The sequence below is a fragment of the Suricata suricatta genome, chromosome 15, assembly GCF_006229205.1.
Source record: "Suricata suricatta isolate VVHF042 chromosome 15, meerkat_22Aug2017_6uvM2_HiC, whole genome shotgun sequence".
Taxonomy (NCBI): domain Eukaryota; kingdom Metazoa; phylum Chordata; class Mammalia; order Carnivora; family Herpestidae; genus Suricata; species Suricata suricatta.
In genome coordinates this window covers 37236580-37257770 of record NC_043714.1, presented here as the reverse complement: position 1 = coordinate 37257770, position 21191 = coordinate 37236580, and the positions used below count along the sequence as shown (strand labels likewise).

General features: G+C 34.2%; 1 long non-coding RNA gene across 2 annotated transcripts in view; it reads left to right on the top strand.

Annotated features, from left to right (window-relative positions):
• The window catches only part of LOC115279043, an 81015-nt gene extending 71942 nt beyond the window's left edge, over positions 1-9073 (top strand). For both annotated transcript variants that reach the window (XR_003903170.1, XR_003903169.1), the window contains 2 exons: positions 3453-3538; positions 8797-9073. This is a non-coding gene — a long non-coding RNA (uncharacterized LOC115279043). The remainder of the gene's footprint in view (positions 1-3452; positions 3539-8796) is intronic.
• Positions 9074-21191: the final 12118 nt, after the last annotated feature.

The window sequence follows — 21191 nt, the reverse complement described above, 5'->3', positions numbered from 1 at the left end:
CAGAGAAGAATGAATTGGTGGTACATACAACTTGGGTGAAGCTTAAAGGCCTTATGCTGAATAAAAGAAGCTTTGTCACACTGTTGCCCCATTATGGAAAAGACAGAGCTATAGAAATGGACAGTAGAACAAGGTTGCCAGAAACTATGGGTAGGGGGAGGGGTGGATATTGAAGGACAGCACAGGGAGTTTCTGGAAGGCTAGAACTATTCTGTACCCTGATTATGGTAGTAGTTACATGACTCTATACAAGAGCATTAAAATTCATAGAACTGTATACCAAAAGGAAAAAAGCCAATTTCACTGTATGTTAATTTAAAAATAAAATGTAATAAAACAGTATTATAGGATTATATCAGAAAGAGGAAGCATAAATCACTCAATCAGGAAACTTGAGGGTAGAGAAAAAAAGCTTTTGTTACCAAACTATGCTATAGGAAACGAAAATACACAAATGTGATGAATGGTGCCATTGAACAGAGAAACTAGATAATTGAGGTCCCAGATTAGCTTCATAGTCTTGAATTATCCAGGTTTCCTCCCATATAAAATGTAATGAGCAGAGGCGCCTGGGTGGGTCAGTTGGTTTAGTGTCCGACCTCTACTCAGGTCATGATATCCTGGTTCCCGAATCCCAGCCCTGTATTGGGCTCGCTGCTGTCAGCACAGAGCCAGCTTTGGATCCTATGTTCCTCCTCTCTCTCAGCCCTTCCCCTACTCTCTCTCTCACAACAGTGGCCAAACAGCTACTTTGATTATTGCATTATTGACATAACCAAAATCAGACATGGGTCCAAGAAGCCATATACATATAAAATCTGGATTATTATATATGTAATATATTTACACATGTGCATGTGGGTGTGGGTGTGTATTTTTTCTAAGTACTTGGAAGGCAGTGGCTTCTGTATTTTACTTTTTAAAATAATCCTGTGGGCATAGGTGTCTTTCTTGAAGCCATAAAACTTTAAATGCTGAAAACCTCTTTGGGTATAATAGAAATATCTAGTTTTGGTTATAAAGAACTTAACAGATGCCCCTGTAAACGTTTTCACTTGGTACACTGAAACTACATTTTTCAGTGTATACTTTTGGATATCATAGTCAGCAAGCAGAGTGCTAAATTAATGACAGATGCACTATTTGGAGAAGTACCAGGTGTAAATAATTTTTAAAACCATCTATTATACATACATTTTTAAATGTTTCTATCAACTTTAATATAAAGCTTGAGGTATTATTCTCTAAGAGATTAAAGGAGTTGAATTGAAATAGAACACATTTAACCAAGAAGTTATACAACAAGTGAAGTAGAGTGATAAATTCTCACTCTAACATCGACTCTGTTAGGTATATATGTGAATCTGTTTTATGACAGACACATCATCCAGAGTAATACATTAGTACATGAAAAACATTTGGGTGAAGACAATCCTTTTTTACTTTTTCCCCATTGCACCCAGAGTTATTATGGAGCACATATAAGATAAAACAATAAATGACTTTTTGGCCTCAAATCTATCATCTTCAAATTTCCCTTTAGATTCTGCCTAGAAATTTGTTTTTATAACCCTGAGTGGAAGCATTTGATGTGTCACCATTTTCATTGTTCTGAACTGTTTATATCTCAGCAGGAATAATGACATGAATAGTTTGACTGTTCAGATGTGAAATCAGAGTGAACACTTGTCAAGGCTTTTTCAGCAAAATTAAATGTTGCTAATTTAAAATGGGTCAGAGTAATATTTTTTCTGTATTTTGTTCATTCTATAATTTAAATTTAGATCATCTGATGTACATTTTTACAATTGGTTCATTTCTGGATCATTAAACCTTATCATCAAATAATATTTATTAAGCTTCTGCATTTCACAGATCCAGAATGACTGCTATATGATAGCAGTTAAGGAAATAACATACACTGACTCTTTGTACAAAAACACATAGCTCTTCAGCTAAACAAACACTTTTACGTATCTAATGAATACAAATATAGCGTTCTTTTCATTACTTCCATCCATTAGACTCACTTCTTCCTGCCATTTCTAATTCTAAAAATCTATATGGAATCTTAAGGGCAACTTTTGAATCATTAGCAAATACATTAATATATTGCACGCTGCTTTCAGGTTTATTTCAATGTGGGGAAGATGTGGAAACAAAAGTTAGAAGTTGTATTATTTACATAAGGGAGATACAGGGGTAAGATTTGGAAAGAAACTGACCATGAAGGAAAGGGAGTAAGATAGAAATAAGGCAAACTAAGAATATAAAAGAGAGACTATATGGTCATATGCTAACTCCCACAGAGTGACAGATTGTATCTGAGACTCACTGACCCAGTTCTTGGTTAAAAGTTTGGTTAACAAAATAGTATATTATTCTGGTAAATGCTTTTGTTATTGTTGTTTGTTGTTGTTGTTGTTGTTGTTAAATCTATTTTCTTCACAGGTTATGTAACTCACTAGTTACATACAGGTTACACACAAATTCAGTTTTGTTACTCACTAGTGGTGTCATCAAATGGTACACAAAAGAGAAAGTTTGGTGCTACTAACTTAATTTTTGTTCATCTTTGGTTATGAAATGTGGTAGAGAAGAATGAAACTATTATCTAAATGTAGCTAACCTTCACATTTATTTAGTCATATTTATTCTGTCCTCTATTAAGAGCAAACAAAAATTAAATATGTATTTTTCTAATGAACTCAGTGCCTAAAACTTAAGTATTTACAGATTCTTAGTTTCTTATTCACAGAAAACTTGAGGATACTCCTCAAGTTGGTTATTTGGATACTTTATATATCACTAAGAAAATAATTTAAAAAAAATTTTTTTAATGTTTTTATTTATTATTGATACAGAGAGAGACAGAGCATGCGAGAGGGAGGGGCAGAGAGAGAGGGAGACACAGAACCAGAAGCAGGCTCCAGGCTCTGAGCTAGCGGTCAGCACACAGCCCGACGCGGAGCTCAAACCCACGAACGTGAGATCTGACCCAAGCCGAAGTCGGAGGCTTAACCGACTGAGCCACCCAGGCGCCCCAAGAAAATAATTTTTAATGAGCTCTTAGTGTTTATTTAGGAAGATAAAGTAACCTTACCTGTTACTGGGACCTGATGTATACTCATTTCCCCATTGGTTCCTAAATGTTTCCGAAAGGCTGACTGTTTTTACTTTATACATCTTACTCTCTAAAATAAGTTTTTATCTTTTTAGCTCTTCACTGCACACCAAATCAAAGATATCAGCCAACTCTTCTTCCTTTAAAATCAAGAGAGGAGGAGAGGTTGACCTTAGTGTCACATTTACGGTTTCTGTAACTAGGAGCTACTTTTCAACTCTGTTTCCCAGTTTTACTGTATTTAAACATTCTTGGACATTTCAGATGCCTGTTAAACTTGAATTATATATATATGCATAGCTCACTGTCTGAAATTATTTCTTTTTAGGTAAACAAGATTATAAAAAAACCAAACCTATTTTACGAGCAACCAAATTAAAAGCAGAAGCAAAGAAAACAGCAATAGGCATAAAGGTACCTGTATTTGGTAACTCTGAAGTTTGATATATGCATGCCATTTCATTTTCTAAAACTGGATTGCATGAATGTTGAATTCTAAATGTTTTATGACATTTCAAAATCAAAGTTGAATGCCAGAATTGAAGGTTTTTATGAAGAATTTGCTTAATGGGAAACATCATTTCAATTCTGAGATTTTACTAGGTCTTAAAATAAAACACAATGTCACATAAGAGAGCCAGTTTTACTTAAAGTTGCAATTTATTTTCTCTCTAGCCACTTTATATATTGTTCGAACATTTCGGTGATTTATATGGCCTGAATAAAAATCTTCTTTCATTTTCAATAAATTTACTTTCATAGTTATTGAAATTTTAGTTATAATTATATATACTTAGATCATTAATGTGTAATTTTCCTCTGTGCATTATTATTGTTGTCAGTACTCTCTATGATAAAATTCTAATAATGTCCCCAAACTTGTTCTTTTAGAAAGCCAGTGTTTTAACTGCTTAAGAGGGATAAAAGCATCTGAGAATGATGTTAGCAGATACTAATCCAATGTGTTAGCACAATGAAGTTCAACAACATTACATTTACGTTATTATTCATGTCAATTTTTTGCCAAATATTTAGAGGTTAATCAAACCATAAATACAAAAATAAACATGACAGTTCTGCTGTCAAATGTTTAAAATTAAAGTGACTAGTGTATATACTTTATTTAAATATTAAAATGTTAAGAAGAGATTTTGGTTTTATCTGGCAGATGAAAAATCAATTTTTCTAAGTTATAGCTCATAGCAAATGCCAAGGTATTACTACCAAGCTGTAACAGCTGTTGAACAGCCAGATGATATATTTGGTTGTCTTCCAGAATTTACTATTATGATCACGAAACACTGCCTTCTTTTTCTCCTGATTGCTGATTTTGATCAAGCATTGCTGTGTGATACAGTATGTTTTCACAACAACAATCTCAGTTAGTGCTGTGTGTCAGTTTTTAATGAAAAAAAAAGTGAATTGCCTTTTTGTTGAAAAGAGGGATGATTAATCTTTTGAAGTTTTCTTCTAATTTCACATGACATTTTATTCATCTTAAAAATTACTCCTGTGACATGATCTTCCTAAAAGTCATACTTGGGTTTGTCATTGTCTTTGTTTTTGTTTTGTTTTTTATTTTTGTTTTCATTTTTATTTTACAATTAGTTACCTGATGGTTGTCTCTTGTAGTGAGAGCATTATTTGTCATTTTCCTCCAAGATACTTATGTCACTCACTTTTCTCTCTCAAAATGCAATGTTTTGGTTTGGTTTTGTTTATTTTTTTTAAAGAAAGATAATGGTGAACAAAATCCACTTGTGACACAATGTAATGAGAACTACACATTAGAATTTGAGAAATAGTGCAGCCACTCATTTATGAATTTATGAAGATAAACCTATCTTACAGCACAATTATCTAATACCTTTTTATAAACAATGTAGAATTTGCTTACCTTTTTATGAGAAAAAGTTTTTTCTGAGATTTCAGTTATGATTTAAAGTATGTACAAAAGAATTTCTGACATCAGAATCCAGCTCCTTTTTAATAAGCTAGCGTATCATTTTGATTTGTAAACGTATGGTAAACACAACCCTTAACTTCAAGCATTGTTTACTTTGCTTGAAAGATTATTTGAAGAGCCCATTAAAATGATATGAAACTTTTTAGACTTAGAACCATGGAGGTGTTTTACATTTCAGATCTGGCATACTAATTAGTTTTCCCTGTCAAACTTTGATTGCCTTGTCATTTTAGCATAGGATTTTAAATAACGAAGTTTCTTTCAGCAATTGCCATTTAATGCTGTTTAATTTCCCCAGTGAGTGATTTTATCCATATTGATAATGTCAGAGAAGCAACTAAGGACTAATGAACATCAAGCATGTTTGACTCTTATCTCGTTGGTATAGGATGACCATAATATTACAATATTTTATCACTTTACTGCTTATTTTTAGAATGAATCCTAGTTAGGCTCTTAAAATAATTTAAATCCATAGAAAATATGAACAGATGCGTGGACTAGAACAATCACAGCAATGGCAGCACTGAACAAAGAATCAAGAACCCTGGGATCATATTCTTCTTGCCTCTTACTGTCACCATGATCTAGCTAGTTGGAACTGCTGTATTTGTAAAATGACGATCATGCCATTACTTCCCAGGGCCGTCAGGAGAGCTAAATAACACAATGAAAACACTTAACATTGAACCTAGTGCATAGAATTCATTTGTGACTTGTTAGCTGATTGAGAAAATATTTCTTTGAATTAGCCATTATTTGTTTGTACAAATAAGACTTCCCTTGGATGTTTGTCATTGGCCTTCAGATCCTCTGCTTCAACTAACTGTATTGTGTTATTATAGCTTATAAAATATTCTCAGTTTTTCTGTGGAGATACTTATATTACTGTTGTAAAGTTTTCAAAGTATTGCATAATTTTAATATACTTTATGTATAGATTATAGAAATCATACTCAACCCTTGATTATTTATTTAGAAATGCTCTATTACAGTGTTGTAGAACCTGTAAGAAAGGTGAATAAGACATGATCGTTTGGGAGGAACTTATACAGAATGACTTCCAGATTACATTACCACATAAAATCAACAGTAATGATTGAGAAATCTGGGACAGGAGGTATAAAGAACTACACAATGTAGTCTTTATGCTCAGACTTTTTAGCACCATTTTGTAAATGTATGTTTAGTGATAGAAAATGCTTTGAGAGAATAGTAATGATTCAGAATAAGATGCAATTATCGCGAGTCAAAATCGAGAATTAATTTCTTTTTGAAAGCTATTTTATTTCCTATGTCTTACCAATGTAAACAAAATGTTATAATTTATGACCCCATATGAAATGAGTGCCACAACTAATATTTGCTATTTGGTTTCTGTTCAGTAGATTATTTTTCAAGAATTACAACATCACTAAAATTTTTTGAAAGAAAATAACCATATTTTCTAGTATAGGAGGAATAAAGATAATTTATATGTGCTTATTCATTAGTTTGTTTAAGTGATTTATTTGTAATCATAATAAAAGAATAAGGATCAAAAATTTAATTTATTTGCCACATAAATAAAATATTCAGGTGTCAACCATATCCTGCTAACAACCTCTTGGGATGGATGAGCCATCTGGAAATGTTAGATTTTTTTGTGTTGTTTTGTGGGTTGGTTTTTTTTTTTCTTTTTTTGGTTATTTCTGATGTAAAACTAAAAATGGCTGGGAGGTGGGGGTTATAAGTGCTCACAGGTCTCTAAGTTATGGTTACTGTCACCAGCATCCCGAAAGCAGTATTTTCAGATTTTACCATTGTTTTAACCCTTATGCATCCAGCCCACACAATGCTTATCTGCTCAACACTCTAGGGATATTAAAAAAAAAAAAAAAAAAAAGGATGCCATTCCTCTCTGCTCCTAGCCCAACTCCCTGCATCATATATTTAATAGAATTAATTGAATTAATGGATTCTCTGAAGTTGTATTCTATGAATGTTCTCTACTTCCTACCCTTAAAACCCTTTTTCATGCCCCTGATAGCCTGAAAATGTATAGTGTAGATGATAAAGAGTTGTTTGAAGGGACAAGGAGTCACTGAAAGGCAGCAATTAGAGGCGATTATCAAATGAGATGATGATGGCCTCCAATCAAGAGCCAAAACTTCGTTCTCGCTTTAAGCCTGTGCGGACGGTGACTGCTATGGGACAGTTTTGTTGTCCACTATACAGAACAGATGGGGTTTGCAGTTGTGTGTCACTTGTTTATTACAGCCTCTTAAAATTAGTAGCTGTGTAACCAGATGGGTCTGGGAGCACAGCTGTGGATATAAGAATATAAATGAAACCTGTCTGATGCCGCCATGCCCTTTTGAGATGCCAAAGTGTTCCAACTGCAACAAAGAAAAACTCACTTTCATTTGACATTATATTGATGTGTTAGATTTAAAAAAAATACCAAACCTTACAAAAATAGTTGACACCGAATCTATCAACCCCATGATTTTTGTCAATGCTTATTTTCATAGTTTAGAAATCTAAATCAATGGAACTTTGAAGCTAAATATCTGTATAAGGCACCAATTTGTAATTTCAACACCCAGGTAAAAATTTTATGTTGGTTCTAAATATCAAATTCATTGTAATGTTTTTAAAGTTTATTAGGTGGCATATGTTGAATTATTAATTTTACTTTCTGATGAAATGTAAAATATATTCATGTAAAATATATTCATGTAAATGTAAATAAAGTGCTTCTCCATAAAACAATGCCAGGAATGGGTGTGATACACATTTGAAAATTAGAAAGGCATATTAGGCTCTTTAGGGTATGAAACTGTCACTAGCTACTCTTTTTTGCTCTTTTTAACCAAATGTTATGTTAATATTGAGAACATTTCTTAAGGTGTGTGTGTATACAACATACTACATAGTATAATTTTCATATATATATGAAGTTTATAGACTTTTTAAGAGATAATGAGATTTTTTTCCATAATGTATACAGTAAATTTTTGACTACCATTTTATCATAATTAATTAATGTAACCCACTCTGAATCACCAAATGAAATATTTAGAATCACCCTCACAGTTCTGATAAATTACACTGTTTCAACCATCATGAGCTAAAAGTACTGTTAGTTCCCCCTCATTATAAAATGTAGGATTTAGATTTTAAAAATTAGAGTTTCAACAAAATAATACTTAATAAAAGTTTACAGAGACATAATTTAGAAACTCATTATAATAGCAGTTTCTTCCCTTTAGAAAAAGAAAGAGATGTTTTAAAAATCTGTGTCCAAAACCTATAACTAATAGCAAGTTTATTGAAGCAGTAAATAAAGTTAAGCACCAACAGAAAACAGATAAGCTGTGAGCACAAACTACACTTCTTGCAGTCGCATCTTAATATCCAAACTATGCAAATATACTAAAATTATAAATTTTAATCTTGCTATTAGAAAAGCACAAACAAATTAAATAGAAATAATAGTAGGAATGAGTCACCCACTGATCTACCTGTCATTGCACTGTGTATTGTCCAGTACAAAATAAGTTACTTCATGAGAAGCAGTGATAAACACAGAGAATGTGATTATTAGGTTCAAATTATTTCTAGATGATGGAATTATATGGTGATTTTATCTGATGAAACTCATAACATTAACCAATCTCTTTTCATCAATTTCAACCCTACTTTTTTTTTTTTTCCTCCTCAGGAAGTTGGCCTCGTACTTGTGGCTCTATTAGCCCTCCTACTGGCTTTCTATGCTTCCTTTTATCTCAGACTGTCCACAGATGTTGACCCTGATCCGAAACCAGATGAAGATTAGCTGAGCAGCAATCAGTGCATTAAAGGGAAATAACGTTATAAAAGCACCCTTTGGGACCAAGGTTTTCTAAAGTACTGAAACTGGTACATCTTGAATTCTTTCTGCTGGTATTTTTAGTTTTCAGAAGTATCTTTTTAAATAAAGATTTTTTTATTGCTTTTTATTTTATTTTTGAGAGACAGAGAGAGACAGCTGGAGCAGGGGAGGGTCAGAGAGAGAGGGAGACACAGAATCCGAAACAGGCTCCAGGCTCTGAGCTAGCTGTCAGCACAGAGCCCGACGCGGGGCTCGAACCCACGAACCGCGAGATCTGACCTGAGCCAAAGCCGGATGCTTAACCCACTGAGCCACCCAGGCGCCCCAGAAGTATCTTTTTAAATATCTGCATAGGATATCAAGAAAAGAGCCTTACCTACCAATGTAGTATAGTGTATACTACCAGATAACTTTTATAAAAATCTTTCTACTTTGACAGGCAACCTATTCATGGTGTGTTTAGATAAAATGGAAAACAGATCCTAAATTCTTCGGATGTCTTAGCCAATTTATGTGTATAACTTCATCACTTTATATTACCAAATCTATTTTTGTCCGATATACATCATAAGTAAAAGTATATATTCTCATTTACACAAACATTCACAAATCAGATTCAGAGCCCAAGAAGGAATAAAAAGTCATGGGGAATTTTTCATCTTACAAAGAAGCCCTGCTTTTTTTCCAGACATATTTTGTATCATTAGAGGAACTATCTGCACATACATCTACAGTAATCTTTTTCCTTCTTTGCCAACTGTTCAGCGCACATGTGCTCCATCAGAAATGGCACCTGGATGACAGAAGCTCAAAGAGTCACATATGTCTCTAAAATAGAGTTCCCTTCCTCTTGGGCTGTCTGAACTGGTGTAAATAGAAAGTTCAGTTGATCTTGATTTTAATTAACTTATTATTCTATTAATATAAACTTGGAATTCTATTTTAATTATGTTGTTCTGGCTGCTTGCAGTATCAGTTTGCCCCTCTTGTTAGGGAGATATGTAACAATCTGTCATTTAATTGTGCAGGTTTGGTTTTTTTTTTTTCACATAACAGTAACGAAGTCCTACCTACTCAGAATAGTCTTCATGGGTTGCCTCTTAAATCTGCACAAGATGAGGTTGGTTTACAAAATTACATTTTGTCTCTTGAGAGTTAGTCACCATTGTTTTGTGAGAAATAAATAATGAAAGAAAATATATGTCTCACTACTCGCCTAAGTAATTTTTTGTTTATATAAATTTTCAAGATATTTTGCATATGTTGGAGTATAATAATCAACGTATTTTAGTGGTAATGGATTTTTTATAATAACTTTAGAACACATGAATACATAAAGCTTAGAAAATGGGAAAATATGTGTCGACAGCACATTTGTTAGCCACTACTACCTTATAGAAAGAAGTATAGAAAATTAATAGTTTGAAACATGTGCACAAAGGGTTTTATATCATATACATTGTATTTGAAGAGCAAATAAAATGTTAAGATTGTTTTCATATTTTCCAGGAGAAAACAGCAATGATAAATACCCTAGATCTTCTTTGAGACTTTTGCAAATAGTTGGCTGTGACCGGATAGCATTATGTTCTGTAGAATTTTTTTCAAGTAGCATAATTTATTTCATCAATGTGAAAACAGCCAAAAGTTCCAGGATCCTCACAGATCATTTATGCCAAACGTCTGAGGGCAAAATTTAGCCAGTGCTATTTACTGGATTCTTCTCCTTAAAATCACAAACTCATGAGACAGACCAAGAGTTCTTATACACTCACCACAGCAGACCAATCCAAGTGGCATTTTTAGGAAAGGTTGCAGCATTTAATGCCATGTGGTATGTCTGTTCGTGAAGTGGGTGGCAAGGGAATATCCAAGCTGGCATTTTGGATATGATGGGCCTTTTCCTTTCCTGAGTGACATGCCACATGTCAAGAAATACTGCTTTTCCCTCACTCCTTTCACATTTACGTGAACAATTTTCATTTAGTTATTTTACCTCCCATATGGTGTTAAAAACAGTCATATTAAATAAAGATTATTTCTAATTTCAGGAGTAATTTAAATGAGAAGATATGTAATAATTTGTTTATTAGATACCTATCCAAGTGAGATATCACAGAATTTACAGTATTTAAGATCGGTGAATATACTCTTGGAAATGTCTGAAAATTCATTACTGGGAAAAAAAATGTTACCCTCTCCTTCTGTTCTTGAGGTGTTCTTTTGAGGGGAAAAAGTTGTTTCCGGTAGTAATAAATATTAGTTTACAGGTAGTATAGTTACAGGCACGTTTCATTATTTCGTTTTATCGATACTCAGAGTCTCTGGCTAGTTCATTTGTATAGTGTACCTTACGATGGCTCCAGAGAACCACAGGTCCCAAAGGCTCAATGCTGATTTTAATAAATAGCAGGTAAACTGAGACAATATATGTTTATACAACACTGTTTTCATGAAATGCAAATGTTTTAAACTCGCATTATCTGGGAAGCAGCCCGTAGAGAAATCCTAGATTGAAATCTGGCTTGAATCTTTGAAGACAGAGAGGTGCTATGGGGCCTGTATTTTCAGGGGACCACACTTCTGAATACTGAGTGGTGTTTGGCATAAATCTGAGACTGGCACCAGACACAAATTTTAGGCATGGGTTTTTCTCCTCCAATAATGCATTACTTAGAGTAATTCAGAAGACAAGAACAGAAAAATTAGGATGACTTTTCAGAATGTTAGAATCTATTTGGTAACATGTTCTGTAGGATAAATTTCAGCTAATGCAGTAGACATTACAAAAAGCCTATGGAATAGTGTGAATGAAGCTTGAAGAGTTGTCGGTTCTTATTTGACATGCAAAATAAAACATACATAAATCTATCTGAGAGGAGATACTGTAAAATGATAACCTCATTTAGGATTTCTTTTAAAACAAATGAACGGAAAGCATATTATAGTACCAATATGGAGTTTGTTTTCAGGTGGCAAATACTTGAAGATTTCCGATCTTTTCAATTTTTCAGAATTCCTTCCACCCCAGCCAATGGTTACGTGATCCTGAAAATATGTTCTTATTCATTTCTGTAATTCCAGCAATGTAGTGATCTGCACATATTTAGTAAGAGAATGTTAAAATTTAGTTAATTTCTTTCAGTCTTCTCAGAATCTGGTACAGTTGCTGCATGTAATAGATGATCAAAAATTATTTGCACAGTAAATGAAACTTAGAAATCACTATATTGGTTAACTCAGCATTTGGCATTTATGGTCTTTGGATGTAGTAGGACAAATATATGTTTCATCATGTTCATTTTAAGACCAAGACAACCCGTGTTACATTTGCTCTGAAACAGAAACTTTGCTCTTTTCCAGGAAATCAAATGTTATTTTTATTAGTATTGTTGAAAACCACACACAATGTTTTTAATGTAACTTAGTATACATTCTCACGTCCAACAAAAATAAAACTAAATTTTCATTATATTACGTATATTTATGTGAATACTAAAGGATTATATTTTCCAGACTCTAAAATGATATAGTCAATGATAATTCAGCAGAGTAATTTTTATGCTTTATTTCGATGGGCTTCAGAAATAAAACTTCTAGAAATTAAACTCCCAGCATTTTCATGTATTTCATCCATAATGTAAGATTGTTGAGCCAGAGACTACCTAAGAGAAGTACACTTACCTTGGACTTCTCTGGGGAGATTCCTACCACTTCTCCCTTAGCGGCACTGCCTTCTTTTATTAGAATTGCTCCAGTGCAGCCTAGATAGAAGGATGTTTGCTAGACTTTGTTTCACTGACATCAGATCTACAATCAGTACAACCCACAGGAAAAAAAGGAAAAAAAGAAAAAAAACTGAGCAGATGAATTCAGTGCCAACAGAAACATTTTTATATTTTATTTTGTATTTTAGCTATGCAGGTGAGTGGGGAGGGGGCTGGGAGAGTCATTCAAAGACTATACCAGTGTAGAAATATCCATAGCGGGCCAGTAAATTCATCTAAAACAATTGAACTGCTGCCCTATTTAGCACAGTGCCTCATTCTTAAATAATTTTTTTTTATATCCTTAGCAACAGACATGAGATCCTTATTGCAAGAAAAATAAGATACTTTACATGCCAGAAGATTTTTTGATGACAGTACCCCCCTCCTATTCTTCATTTTTTAAAACAACAACCAAATTGGTGGGGAGGCAGCCAAAATCTGAGGTACCAGTGCCTCTCGAACAGATGTCGCACCATTATTTTTTAGCTCGTTTAGATGAATAAACATGTTAAACTGTGAAGTATTACATTTTAGATTTTTTCATTAAAAAAAGAGACAATCTGTTTACTGTCCTAATTGAGACAACAATCCTTGTGGTTGCCAGTTTTGGCAGTCATAACAATGAACTATAAATATTTGAACCAACCAAGTAAATGGTGACTATAAAGGCTATAGCATGTGTAAAGTTCTGTTTTCACGGGCACCCATCTTAGGATGGCTTTTTTTTCCCCTGACTTCTTCAAATACAATTGTGTAAATCTGAAGTTTCATGGTAAGCCTAGAAGAAATTGATTTCAATATCTAATTTCGTTCTAGTTTATTATCCTTTTTAGTGTTCAACTATCCATCTGCTTGTAACAAATTGCTTCTGCAGTTGCTCTATTGAATGTGACAAGGCAGGTCTTCATTGGATTGCCTTCTCTGTACATCCTAGGGATAACACAAAGAAATCAGAGATTTTTTTTTCTGTTTTCATATTTATAAAGTGGGATTAAAGACATGTTAAGTCTCTTTAATTGCAGCAGTTCACTTTTTGAAGAGAAGGTTTTATAAATAAACCACATCCAGATAGAACTTTGGGTGTAATGTCCATGAGACCGACGTCGCAGTGTTAGCTTCAATGGGTGCTTTGCATGAAACACTGGTATGTGAGAAGTTGGTAGATCAGAGAGGAATAATCCAGACAGAAACAGTTCTTTATTACACTCTTCCCAAACAGTAGTCCAGATAACGAGGGCGCTTATAGGCATTTTGAAGGAACATTGCTCCCTTTACCTACCCGTCACTTTCTCTGACCCTTCACCTTCTCCTCTGTCTGTCCCAGTTCTAAACTCTAAGCAGTCTTTAACAACATTCTCTTTCTCAGTTTTATGAACCTCACATGTATGTTAGGTCGTACTTAACTATGTACTTACTACATTGCTGTTTTACTATGTTAACTGCCTCTCCTCTTTTGCTTAGAATGAAGATTAATCCTCATCTGCTTTTCCCACTATCTCTCACTTCTTACTACTGGTTTCTTTTTTATCACTAACCACATGCATTACACAAATCTAGAGAGAAGAGGATAATGAACCTCAGTGTACCCATCACCTAAATCCAACAATTACCAATATTTTGCCATTTGTTTTCTCCCTCCTTTTTTTTTGTACCCTGAGGTATTTTAAAGCAAATCTCAAATAAGGGAACATTTTACCTATAAATATCTCAGTATAGATCTTTGACGATAACTTTCATTTTTTTGTTGTTATTTTTTCAGGTTTCTTTTCTTGCATTACTAAGAAGCTATTATTACAGCTAATAGGATTAAATAGTTATTTCTTCAGATCATTTATTACCAATTCCATATTAAAATGTCTCTAATTGTCATTCATGAAATTTATTAATAATAGGTTTTAAATCAAGATCTGTACTGCATTTAATAGTATGCCTCTTAAATTTCTTTTTTTCTATAACAAACCTCTGTTTCTTCAATGTCATTGATTTGTTGAAGAAACCAAGTTATTTATCCTCTTGAATGTCCAATATTCTAGATTTGGTCTTTTTCATTTTATTATTTATTTTATCCTTCTACATTTTATATTTTCTGTAAACTAGGAGTTAGATCTTAGGCTAGATTAGATCCAGATAGTTTTGTCACTATTATTTGCTTGTTTTTAAGGCAAGGGTACATCATGGCATTTAATGAGACATATAATATCTGGTTATTTTATTTATTTATTTTTGGTTTTTATTTATTTTATTTATTCCCTAGGTCTATTATCTCATTAGGCATTACAAATTGACATTTTTCTATCATTCCTTCAGCATTTAAGGGAAATTATTAAAAAGAAAACTATTTGTTTACTTTAAAATATGGCTCAGCAAGCAAGGCAGGATTAATACTTGGATCTTTGCTTTTATGAAATTTCAGCAGGTTAGTGCTCTCTAATAGTGACCAGTGGAGATTTGTCACTGCTGTTCCTGTTATTGCTTTTATTCTCATTATAAAGTCGTTGATTTTATGTAGTGAAATGTGTTCCAACTAAAGTTGTTGATTTTACATAGTAAAATGTGTTCCAACACACTGCAATCATCTTTTCAGTACTGAAATACATATCATGCTTTATATTAGAGGTATTATCATTAAAATCATGAAAGTCCCATGCTCTTATATAATTTTACAGTTTCCCAAAAGTGACAGCCAGTGCAATCAGATTTTTAAAACAATAGGAATAAGTGGTAAATGTGAGGGAAAAAAACCCCTAATATTTACAGGTTATATGCTTAACTGGAAAACTAATAAAATATTGAGTAAGATTTATATAAATTGGCCCTATGTGAAAATCAATAGCTCTAATAATTAAAATAGGTAAATATCATAAGAATATATTTTACAATAATAATCAAAATTATGAATTGTCTTGAAAAAATTCAACAGGAAATATGAAGGAAAAAAGACTTTAAAGGTAACATAATCAAATTTTAATAAAAAAGAGGCCAACTGGCTTCCTGGATGAGATGATTCAATACTGTACAAATATAAACTTTCTTCTAAATTGGAAACAGAAAAGAGAACCTTAATCCACCAGATATTAAAGTGTATTATAACATGATAATAATTAAAATAATCTCATAGTCAAGGAAAGTAGACAAGCAATAAAATGTGCAGTCAGGAAATAGATCCAAATATAAATATTTGATGTATTATGTAAGTCATAAAGATGGAAAGATAGATTATTTATTAAATATATTAAAACAATTGGGTATCCATTTGGAAATTAAAAGATGCCTATACTATGACTTAAAATAAGATTAATCTCTGATGGAACTTATGATTTCCAAGTGGGAAAAAAAAAAGTATTAGAAGAAATTGTAGCATTTTTAGAATCTTTTAGTAGAGAAATTACTCCTAGGCATTGATTCATGAGTCAGAAATCATGAAGGATATACTCATGGATTATGACACATTAAATTAAAATCTAACACACAACCTAGCACTCAGTGTTAATTAAAGATGTGAGGAAACAGTTTCCTTCATATACTGCTTGGGGGAATGGTAATTTCACACACTTTCTAGAAGACACTTTTGTAGTGTACTTTAAAAGTCTAAAATGTAATGTATACTTTAGTTCCTTCCACATTTCTAGAAATTTATTTCAAGATAATACCTGTAGTGTGCAAAAATGCACAAAGTATATTAACCACAACATTGTTCATAACCTCAAAAAACTGAAAGTAATGTAAATGTCCAACATAAGAGTCTTTCTAAATGACTTGTGTTACAGATATTAAATAAAATGCGATGGATTCATTACAATAATATATATTTATACCTACTGATATGGAGAGAGAGGCGAAGCACTTAAAAATAGGATACCTGTGATAGGATTCCACTTTGCTTGAATACACATGTCTGTGTGTCTGTATACATGTGTGTCTGTATGAGTGTGTTTGAAGAATACTTGGCAAGAAGGGAAAGGGTGTCCCAGGATATTGGATTATAATCCAATCCTCCACTCTCCAGGGAGAACTAGAAAGGCAGTGTTTTAATGAGCTATATCATGAGTCCAGACACCTGGTAAGTCTGTCCACTTTTTTTTCCCATTATTTTCTTCTTTTTTCCCTTCATTTAATAATCATTAATCACCTTTGGCAATCATCTTTGGCAATTCCCCATCTATTCACTATGTTAGTATAGAAAAAGGCAGTTCTGCTTTGTTTTTTTTTTTGTTTTTTTTTTTAGTGAGAAACTGAAGAATGGTTCAGAAAGGAACTGATATTTAAGTTTCTTCATTTTCATTCAAAAAATATTTATTGAGCATTTGCCACATGGCAGAACTTGACTTTGTGCTTGCAACAAATCTGTGAACATTAAGAACTAGAAAGCAAAACAGTATCTTGCTGTCATGACATATGATCTTGAGAGATGGTAATAGTTTCATCAAACAGAAAAAGAGGGTGAAAAAGGTATTCCAAGTAAGAGGAAAACCTGTATTAGGGCTTGGCCCATTCCAGCTGGTGTCTGGAGTAGAGAGTGTGTACGGTAGAATGGGGTAGGAAGTTTGGTTAATGTCCCCTTGTGCTCATTGTTAACCTTCTTTCCTTCCCCTGCCTAAAACCATTTTCTCTTATTTAATCTGTAAAGTGCCTACGTATCTATCCTTCCAGCATTTATCTGTTCCCAGATTAATCCCTGGACTTTACCCCTATAAGCCTCCAAATCCCACTATCTGCCCCCCTCCAAGGCTAAGTTAGGTGATTCTTTTGCATAGAATTTATTCCATGATTATCCATCTATGTGTCTGATTCTTCAACTGGACTCTGCAGTCTTTAAGGAAGGAAGTGTGGTTTCATGCTGCATCTCAAAAGCCAAGTGCTTCTCTAGACCCATGGTTTATTCCACAGTAAATATTTTTGAATGAATAAGTACTACAGCTCCTTCCCTAGAACAGGATTTCCCCATGTTCACATTTGTTGACATTATGAACCAGATAATCCTTCGTTGTGGAGATCGGTCCTGTGCATTGTAGGATGTTGAGCAGCATACCGAGATGCTGGTATGCAGCTAGATGCCAGGAGCACCTCCCCTGTCCCAGTTAGTGTTGGAGGAGGTCACCCAGAGGATGTGACCACTGGCTGACCAATGGGCGATGGAGGCCCTTCAGGCCCACCCCTGTCTTGGGAATATACTTCTGCCTCCAGTCCAGTTTCACACCCGGAAAGCTTAATTGTCAAGGCTGCTGGCAACCTCGACAGAGCGCTGTGGACTGACTGAACCCAGGTAAGGCCTCTATGTAAACTTTTAAGATTTGGTAGTGCCTCTGTCCAAACAAGCTTTGTGCTTATTCCTTTGCTTGTTAAAACTGCCACCTACCAGCCTGGGGTGCTCTGCATCTTTCTTGGGTCTCTCCTTACTGGCCGTGTCTGGGGACCTGTTTCAGATTTCACCTGGAAAGCTCTTGAGGTTTTGAACCAAAAGTTATAACAACCCAAAAATGTCTCCAGACATTACCAAATGTCCCCCGTGGTCAAAATGACTGCCATCTGTACCACTGAGAACCACTATTGGTGTCAATTCTGTATATAATTTTATGTTACAGTTACCATATGTATTTTGTTATTATGCTGTGTTTATCTGAAAAGTGTCTGCTGTTAAGAAAGGTTACTTTGGAGGACACCTGGGTGGCTGAGTTGGTTAGGCATCTGACTTCAGCTCAGGCCATGATCTCCTCGTTCAGTTCATGAGTTCAAGCCCTGCTGGAGCCTGCTTCTCTCTCTCTCTCTCTCTCTCTCTCTCTCTCTCTCTCTCTCTCTCTCTCTCTCTCCCCCCCCCGCCCCTACCCCACTCATGTTCTGTCTCTGTCTCTCAAAAATGAACAAATGTTTAAAAATTTTTTTAAAGATTAGTTTGGTATTTTTAACAGTATTTTTATTTGGAGGTTTCCCTTATACCATTTTTTTGCTCTTAATAAGATTTTTATAAATAACCTTTTACTCTGAAGACTGTCAATCTTGCATAATATCCTTAATTCTATCCATTGCCTATAAAACAGTCAATAATCTTATTTTACTTTTTCTTTTTGTCTTCTTCTATTACAAAGGGTTTTCTTTCTAATTTGTCAAGTATATCCTATGTAACACGTAGTATATACACACTTCTCTTCCTTCCAACCAAATACTCCCCTCCTTTTAGGTACTTAATTCTTTATTTTTAAAATTTTTTAATGCTTATTTATTTTTGAGAGAGAGACAGACGGATCATGAGTAGAGGAGGGCCAGAGAGAGGGAGACACAAAATTCAAAGCAGGGTCCAGGCTCTGTGCTGTCAGCCCAGAGCCTGACATGGGGCTCGAACTCACGAGCTATGACATCATGACCTGAGCTAAAGTCAGACACTTACCAACTGAGCCACCCGGGTGCCCCAGATATTTAATTCTTAGTTTTAACTCTAAAATTAAATATATGAAGTACTTATCAGTTCTTTTGCCACAGTTCTTCAGGTTATGTCCTAGTTGAATAAAGCCCATCCACACAAGGAAGGGCTCATGTGTAAAGTAGTCTGTGGATTCATGAACCTTTAAAGGTGGTTTTCTGTTGCAGATACCTGGGTGGCTCTGTATATTGAGCACCGACTTCAGCTCAGATCATTATCACAAGGTTTGTGAGTTCAAGCCCCATGTAGGGCTTTGCTCTGACAGTGCAGAGCCTGCTTGGGATTCTCTCTCTCTCTGCCCTTCCCTCTCTTGTGCTTTCTTTCCCTCTCAAAATAAATAAAATTTTTTAAAAAGTATCTTTCTTTTGCCTTACACTTTCTTTTGCCCTTACACTTGAGGGGCATTTGGCTGTTTCTAAAATATATGGTTTGCAAGTTCTTTCCTTGAATCTCTTTAAAATGTTTTCCACTAATTTAAGAAACAAAACAGACAAACATAGGAGAAGGAAAGGGAAAATAAGATAAAAACAGAGGGAGGCAAATCATAAGAGACTCTTAAATATGGAGAACAAACTGAGGGTTGCTGGAGGGGAGGTGGGTAGAGGAATGGGCTGGGTGATGGGCATGAAGTAGGGCACTTGTTGGGATGAGCACTGGGTGTTATATGTCAGTAATGAATTGCTAAATTTTACTCCTGAAATCATTACTGCACTCTATGTTGACAAAGTTGGTTTCAAATAAAATTTTAAAAAATGTTTTCCACTGATGCTTTGGTTTGTATGTTGCCCTTCAGAAGTTTGATGTCAACCTATTTTCTTAAAATAGTAACATTAAGTAATTTGATCATATTGTCTGTATAAGCTGAATGTTTTCCTTTGCCTTTGAATTCTTAATTGCTTTTCAAGAGAATGTCTCAGAGTTTGTTTTTGAGTTTCAAAGACACACAGTGGCCCTTGCGAATATGCAAGAACAATTATTAGCTTAGTCCTGAAAAGTTTCCTTTGATTATAGTTTTCCATATCAGTTATAGCACATTTTGTTTTCCTTCTTCAAAGACTTCAATTATATGTATGTTGAACTCTCTTTGCATATCTTCCATTTCAACCATTTTCTCTTTGACCATTTTACCTCATCTCATTTTTATCCTCGTGATTGTTCTCTTGTTTTTCTTCTAAGTCTCTTACTCAATTTCACTAGAATCTATGATACCATGGATACCTTTTAATGTATTCTTTATTTCTGAGATGGACTTGTTTATTTTTCTTTGGTTGTTTACTGAAATCAATTAGTTTTTAATGATTTACTTTCTTTTTTCTCAAGTAATGGGATTAGTTTTTAAATTTATGATTCTTATTTATATCAATAATACAGCTATATGTATATCCGCATATCTATATCCAAATCTGCAACTGCTTATTGGAAGATTTTCAGTTCAGTTAAAAATTGTGTTAGAGTGTTCTTCTGTTTTGTGGATTTTTCTTTTTCCTTTTGTTTTGTTTCCTTTTTTCTTTTCATTTTTTGCTTTTTTTTTTCATTTCTTCTTTGGTAGGTATTTCATCAACAGAAGGATTATGATTTGAATTTTCTATTCTTCCACTAGTTTTGCATGGAGTTGGCTTGATATTTTGTCCCTAGTCTACTTATTTGGGGGGCAGAGTCTGTAGTCCAGGAGTGCCCCCTTCTGTCAATATGGTAAGGCTGGTTTCTTTTTTTTTTTAATATTTTTTTTTTATTTTTCATTTTTGAGAGACAGAGAGAGACAGCACAAGCAGGGAAGGGTCAGAGAGAGAGTGAGACACAGATTCCAAAGCAGGCTACAGGCTCTGAACTAGCTGTCAGCACAGAGCCCAATACGGGGCTCAAACCTACGAACTGAACCGTGAGATCATGACGGGAGCCGAAGCTGGATACTTAACAGACTGAGCCACTCAGGCGCCCCAAGGCTGGTTTCTTACAAGAATACTCTTGGTGCTAGGAGATACAGAGTTGATATGCCTTGTGTCTTTTATTTCTGAAACAGCCTCAGTTTTCCGCTCTTGCTTTCTTCTTTCTCACTTCTA